Source organism: Sinocyclocheilus rhinocerous, unplaced genomic scaffold (assembly GCF_001515625.1).
Source record: "Sinocyclocheilus rhinocerous isolate Xijiao unplaced genomic scaffold, SAMN03320098_v1.1 scaffold1457, whole genome shotgun sequence".
Taxonomy (NCBI): domain Eukaryota; kingdom Metazoa; phylum Chordata; class Actinopteri; order Cypriniformes; family Cyprinidae; genus Sinocyclocheilus; species Sinocyclocheilus rhinocerous.
In genome coordinates this window covers 358,083-365,257 of record NW_015632100.1, presented here as the reverse complement: position 1 = coordinate 365,257, position 7,175 = coordinate 358,083, and the positions used below count along the sequence as shown (strand labels likewise).

Genomic DNA, 7,175 nt, shown 5'->3' with positions numbered 1-7,175 from the left:
GTGTTCATTCAAAGAAAGGTTTTCCTATGAATTAATTAGAGAAGAGTCAATTTTTACTGTGCATTGTGTCTTTCCTATGGAAAATGTAGTGAGTTTCTCTAACCACATTCCTTTGGGCAATAAAACCAGTGATCTAAGCATTGGTTGCCATGGAATCAGAGGCCTATTGTTGTTCGCAGACATCCTGGCACCCAGTATGTTTATTTGGTGAGGGGTCTGTGACTATTTGTTAATCTAATGAATAACTGATTTGTTAAATCTAATGAAAAATGGTGTGTCTGATTGGTACAGACGCTACAGCCTTTAGGTGTAAAAGAGCACATAGTTATTGTGTTGGGACCCCATACCTGAAATTTTCTTAGGGCCCCCAAATCACTAAGTCCGCCCCTGAATAGAGGCAGGCAAAACGAAACATATACAGAACATTAAACAATCACGGAAATAGAGATGGTCCTCACTGCAGAACACAAGATCCAGGGGGCGTGGTTGGATCCAGATCCAACTCCTCCCACCTTACATATACCTAAACCTACCCGTCTCCACCCTCTGATCCCTCACGCATCTCCACCCCAACCCTGCCCCCCGCCCCCCCCCCTAGATGTGGATCCAACCACGCCCCCTGGACCTTGTGTTCTGCAGTAAGGGGCTACTGCGTAAATATAACATTAATAAATTCAAATGTCCATCATAAATTATACACAGCCTCTAAAAGAGGCAGAACAACCCTATATCAAAATTAGGTGGCAAGTGAAATGGGACAAAATATCAAAGGAAAACAACTACATTGTTCAAAGGCAAGTTAATACAGAGAGACCAGAAACCGGAAAGATGATACTATCATTACTTGTCTTAGAGCTGGGCATTCAGGTTTAAATCACTCACTATATAATAAGAACACTTGAAACAGGAAAATGCATGTATTGCAGCCAAACAGAGACAGTAGAGAACATTATTTTTTTCACTGCACAACATATGAGAATGAAAGAGCTGAACTCAAATGAGAGCCACAAACTATAGGTATACATAACATCACAATGCAAAATCTGCTTAAAAGAGGTACAGGACAAGGGAAAGAATACACTATATTTTTTAAATTATCTAAGATTATCTAAGACTTATTTATTTATTTATTTTTGCCTGTCCTTTCTGCACTTCACACTCCTATCCAGCTGGTGGTGGTAATGCACCTAAGCTGGTTTGCCAACTTGCATTAAACTTTACAAGAAGAGGAACAGCAACAATTACGGTGTGTTCCAAATGGGATATATCACCCTCCGAAGGGCACTTTGGAGTGAAAACAATCATGGCTGCTACATTGAAGCGTTGTTCCAAACCGAAGTGCTCAAAACTGGCAACTTCAAAGGGCCCTTCGTAATGAATGATTTCGAAGGGTACAACTGATGGACACTTCAGGCCCCAAGATCCTTTCGAAAGTCGTCGAAAGTTGTTTGGCTTCATAGAATGGGTACAACAGGAGGCTCAACGTTCGACTTCACCTATAAATATGTATAGCATTTTTCTCTACTACTGTAATATTTATACAAGTTAGATTTGGTACTGTCACACCCCTGTGGACTGCTGATTGTGGTTTCTCCCTCCATATTTGGTTATTACTGTTCTCATTATTAGTTAACCACCTCATTGTGCTCACCTGTCTGCCCTCGTTATCTGCCCTATATCAGTTCCTGTCGATTGTGTTCTAGTTGTTCGGTTATTGTGAATGTTACCCTGTGTGTGTGTGCCTACCCTGTCTGGATATTATCCCTCTGTGGATTATTAAAGACTGTATATTGTTATCTTCTTCGTCTTCGTCGTTCTGCCTGATCACACACCACACCGTCTCGTGACAGAATAACCGACCCACAAAAACTATTTAAGCGGCATCTTCCCCTCGTTTTGTTTTCCGTTTTTGACAGTTTTTATTTTTTATTATGAACGAACCTACCGTCCTCGTCCTCCTGTTGGAGCAGGGGAATCGCCCTCTCAAGGACCACACAAAGGATTTTGTGTTCCTGGCTAACCTCACACACTACCCGGACAACTGCCTCTGCTCGTTCTATCTAGCTGGAATTAATAACACCACACGAGTGCAGTTGTCCGGAGATGGTCCCCGAGAGAGCATCGCCGCCTTCATTGAGTGGGTGCTGGTGTCCTGCAAGTCTCATCTGACCGTGAACATCGCAGACAATGACACCAGCCCCACTCGGGACCCAGAGCCTAGTCAAGGACCACCCTGTGGTGCGGAGCTGCCCGAGCCCACCGCAGATGGAGAGCCAGAACCTGCCGCGGTCGTTGAGCCATCGCCATCAGGAGCGACAGAGCTGACGATCGCCCTGGAGCCTGAGCCCCAAATGTCTGACCAGGTGCGAGAGCCGACAGCACAAGCGACGGTGGATAGAGCTGTGGAGATCGCAGGGGCAATGGAAAGCCCAGCCCATGGCGCCATCGCTGGGGGTGAGCACAAACTGGACCTGAGAGATTTAATAGACTTGCACTCAGAGATACCCGTCCTTCAGTTTTCACCCGACCTGTTTACCTGGGAAAATATCCCACCCAACCTCCTTCTCCCGCCTCCTCTCATTGACCTGTTCCCTTCCTCAACACCCTCTTCGCTGGATCCCGTCAGCCTCTCTGCTCACCCTTAGCTCACCATCTGTGGTGTGGACTCGCTGCTGGTCTGCCTATCTCCAGCTCCACTTGCGTCGAGTCTGGAGGATCCATCAACTCCGCCTTCAGCCTCCGAGGCCCAGACTCAACCTCGGTCCTCCGACCCAGCGGCTCCACCATGGCTCCTAGCTCCCTCGTCTCCACCATGGCCCGTCAGTCCAGCAGCTCCACCGGGCTCCATCGTCCCTCCGGCTCTGCCTTGGTCAGTCGTCGACCATCCGATGCCTTGGGACTCCACTCCTCTGGCTCTGCTGCGTCCCTCCGTCCCTCAGGCTCTGTCAGGCTCCTCCTTCCCTCCGGCTCCACCTCAGTCCTCTGTCGCTCCGGCTCCACCGTGGCCTTCCGGATCCCCGTCTCGGTCGCCGGCGCCATCTGCTCTGCCTTGGCCCTCCAGATGCTCGGTGTCGCCCTGGCTCATCGGCTCTCTGTCTCTGCCTCGGGCTGCTCCGCCGCCATCGGTCGGCCCCCTGGAGTTGTCAGCCCTTCCTCCACCATAGCTCCTCCCTCCGTCGTCTCCACCGTGGGCCGCTATCATGGCTGTGGCCTGGGTCCCACCTGGCTCCTCCTCCTGCTCCGGTTCCCTCCTGTTGTCTCCCTGGCTCCTCCCTCCGTCATCACCACCCTGGACTCTGTTAGTCGTCCTCCTCCTGGGAGTCCGTCCTCCGCCGGAACCTCCACCTGTCTGGTCTGCCGACCAGCCCTTTGCCTTCCCCTGTCACCATTCCACATCCACTCCTTTGTCCTCCTCCTAAGTCCCCCTCCGTCCCTCCCTCTGTCTCCACAGCGCGAGGACGCGCCTTCCGGGAGGGGGGCGACCTGTCACACCCCTGTGAATTGTTGATTGTGGTTTCTCCCTCTGTATCCATATTTGGTTATTCCTGTTCTCATTATTAGTTATTTACCTCATTGTGCTCACCTGTCTGCCCTCTATTGTACTTCAACAAAAATACTTTACAGCTACCTATATCAGTCCATTCAAATGTTTCAAATACATATATACAATATACAATACATTATAAATACATATTACATTACATTACAAATATACATTATATTTAAAACCCCTTAGCGGTGAAAGATCGGCGACGGCCCCAGATTATTGTTGTTTCACTCTAACAGCACATTAAAACATCACACCCTTACTTGATCTGGACAAACTGTTCATCAGTAGAAAGATTAAAGACTCCAACTTCGATATTTGACCACAGTTTTGATAAAACATTGTTGCAGTGACAGTAATTTAGTAATTTATGTCAGGAGTGCAAAATAATAAATCGGTATGTGTCATATTTAGAATAGAAATTCACCACGCATTCATATTCAGTCACGTCTGCAGCGGTTTATTTGTGTTCACATAGCTTCACTAAACAGCTTCAATGCGGGCTTATAGTCCAAAGATGCATATACATGGAGATATATAGATATATTTACTCATGTTTACTTCATATTTCTTCAGAGAGAATCATAATTTCTATTCATTTTCCACTGATTTACACAATCTGATGATAATTAGCCGCTCCCTGGGCTGTCTCTGTGTGTTTACTCTTCTGTGCTTGCGCTGTGACTCAGACAAACTCTGATTCGTCCCATTGCTTGTCAATCTTTTGCGTCTCATAACAAGCCCCGTCTCACCCTGTCACGAGCTTCCTTCACTCTTCCGTGTTGATTTCTGACCACAGCAAACACAGAGAAACCTCTGTATACACTAAATATCCAAATAATAAACACAAGGTTACGATAGTATATGGTTTGTATGTGATTTTCTTGAGATTTGGGGTATTTTCATAACAATAATGAATGTGTACATCTGAAATGCTAATTTGTGCCACGATATAAAAGGCTATAAATAGCATATTTTTACAACAGCAAACAACCAAATACCACATGAGATCGCAAAAGGAAGTTATTACAAACACTCGATGGTGGTTTAAAATGAGTTTTGAGTAAAAGTGTACTAATAATCTCATAAATTGTCATGTGTCTTGATGCTAATGTTAACTCCAATGCAGCTGCAGAACAGGTGCAGCTCTTCTTCATTATGAATTTTGTCATAATAATTCACGTAAGGTCGCAATAAAATGTTTTGTTGTATTTTTATAGAAAGACTTCTGATAATAGGCTGGTAAATGTATACTGGGATTGAAGCGATGTGGCTTGGCAAACCTTGTAATGCCAGAATAAAGGCTACTAATGGCTGAATTAAACAAAAGAATAATGATAAAGGAATAATGAGGATAATGTCTCATACCTGGCCGAGGTGTGAAAGGTTCGTCGAGTGACAACAATAGAATCATGAATGGGGCAGTTTGCCGAGACAGTTTACAGGAGAGCTTACAGGGGTCATACATCAATTTTATTAACCTTCTCTAAAAACACACATGACATGGTCTTAGAAAATGTTTAATAAAATTCACAGTTTTAGAGATTATGTTCTGAAGTTTCAAATGAAGCATTAGTAGACTTGTGGCTTTAGCTTCATTGTGTTTCTAAAATCATATCCTACAGCAACATATTGTTTTATACATTTAAAATGTTTTTAATATTTTTATTTTTGTTTTCATGTTTGAGCATATTTTTATTATCATAACAGTCGGAGTAATTCTGATTCCTGAACAGTAAACTTTGAAGTGTCAGCTTTGTGAACATATGTTGATTATGTAATAAGCAGCAACCTTTTTATTTTGGGTGTGTCATTTGTGTCTCCATGCTGAAAATGGGGGGTGACAGCTAAGGGGATAATGTAAAAGACGTTTGGGGGTCAACCAGCGTACAAAATGTGTGACGAAGGCGCCTCCTTGATCGTCTCGTTAAGATGATGCAGAAGTGCATTGCAAAAAAAGAGTTTATTTGACCCCTACACCCTTCACCCCTTCGAAACTCTCACTTCGTAGGGTAAACCCTTTGAAGGGATTAGGGCATAGGGATGAGCCCTTCCAAATGGAATGCAGGGTTTGTGTTGGTAGTTGTAGGAATGTGTGGGAAATGTGCTAATTGTTGATTTATAGTAAACTGTACTCGTAGATCAAATATTCTGATTTAACTGATCTAGCTTGTATATACAGTATTGTAAATATTTGTTCATATTTTGCCTTCATCTGTCAGTGCAATCCCAACAAATATCCTTCATTTTTATTTTTAAAATGTAATGGTTGTAAAGTGTTTTCTCATTGTTGTAGTTCCCTTTGATAGGTTTATTTGATGCTGCATCAGTAGTTGACACTATGCTAACACCCCCAGGTGTGACGATTGTCTGAACCCTTTATATTATCACATCAGTTCATTGGCTGATGGTGCTCACGCCACCCACGTAGGATCTACGTCACATGCACCATCACCCCTCAGATTTTTCAATCTTTTTTCATTATCTGGTCTGTGTGTATTTCTCCGATTTTTCTTCTTTCTTTCTCATTTTCGTTACTTCATCATATTATCCTGCCATTATCAGAGCAATTATCTCCTCTCGGCAGATACGATGAGTTTCAGGAAATATGTCATGCCGTGTATACAGTTTTATCACTAGCAAGGACATACAAGACAGCCTGCCAGATTGACGTCTTAGCAATAGTTTTAAAATGAAGGTGCCCTGCTCCAGACTCGCCAATATTCTAACAAAGGAAGGGTTTTCGGTTAATCCCCTCTTTTCCAGTTCTGTGGTTGCCGAGGTGGTGCATGAACCAGATGCAGTGGGTATAGAAAAGAATCGCCCACCTTTAACATAATCACATTTTGTTGCTTTGCAGCCTGAAATGAAGATGAACACAGTTTTTGTTTTATCCAGCTGTATTTACTATTGTAACATAAGAGTAAGTTATAGCAACTTATAACATCCAAGTGAATGATATAACATCAACATGTCAGAAAAAAAACAAAAACAAACAATCACTGAGTTTAAAAAAGGATCACCCCCTTGTGTCAGTATTTTGTTGAACCACATTTTGCGTTAATTACAGCATTTAGTCTGTTGGGATATGTCTTGACTAACTTTGCACATCTAGACTTTGCAATATTTGCCCACTCTTCTTTGCAGAACTGCTCAAGTTCAGTTAAATTTGATGGTGACCGTTTGTCGACTGTAGTCTTCAAGACATTCCACAGATTTTCAATGGGGTTTAAGTGTGGGCTCTGACTAGGCCATGCAAGGCCATTCACCTTTTTCTCCTTCAACCACTGTCTGGACAGTTTTGCTGTGTGCTTTGGGTCATTGTCATGTTGGAAGGTAAACCTTCTTCCCATTGACAACTTTCTGGCAGAGGGCAGCAGATCTTCCTCAAGAATTTGACGGTATTTTGCCTCATCCATTTCACCTTCTATCCGGACAAGTGCTCCAGTCCCTGCTGCAGAGAAACACCCCAATAACAGGATATTTCCACCTCCATGCTTTACTATAAGAATGGTGTTATTTGGATGGTGAGCTATATTGTATTTCCGCCAGATATATCGTTTGGTGTTGAGGCTAAATCATTCAATTTTAGTCTCATCTGCCTCAGAATCTTCAAGGTGCATTTTGG

At 43.6% G+C, this 7,175-nt stretch overlaps 1 long non-coding RNA gene across 1 annotated transcript in view; it reads left to right on the top strand.

Moving 5' to 3' along the window:
• The first annotated feature begins 312 nt into the window (after positions 1–312).
• Positions 313–7,175, top strand: part of LOC107742191 (uncharacterized) — a 21,471-nt gene continuing 14,608 nt past the window's right edge. The window contains exon 1 of the long non-coding RNA XR_001640289.1: positions 313–379. This is a non-coding gene — a long non-coding RNA (uncharacterized LOC107742191). The remainder of the gene's footprint in view (positions 380–7,175) is intronic.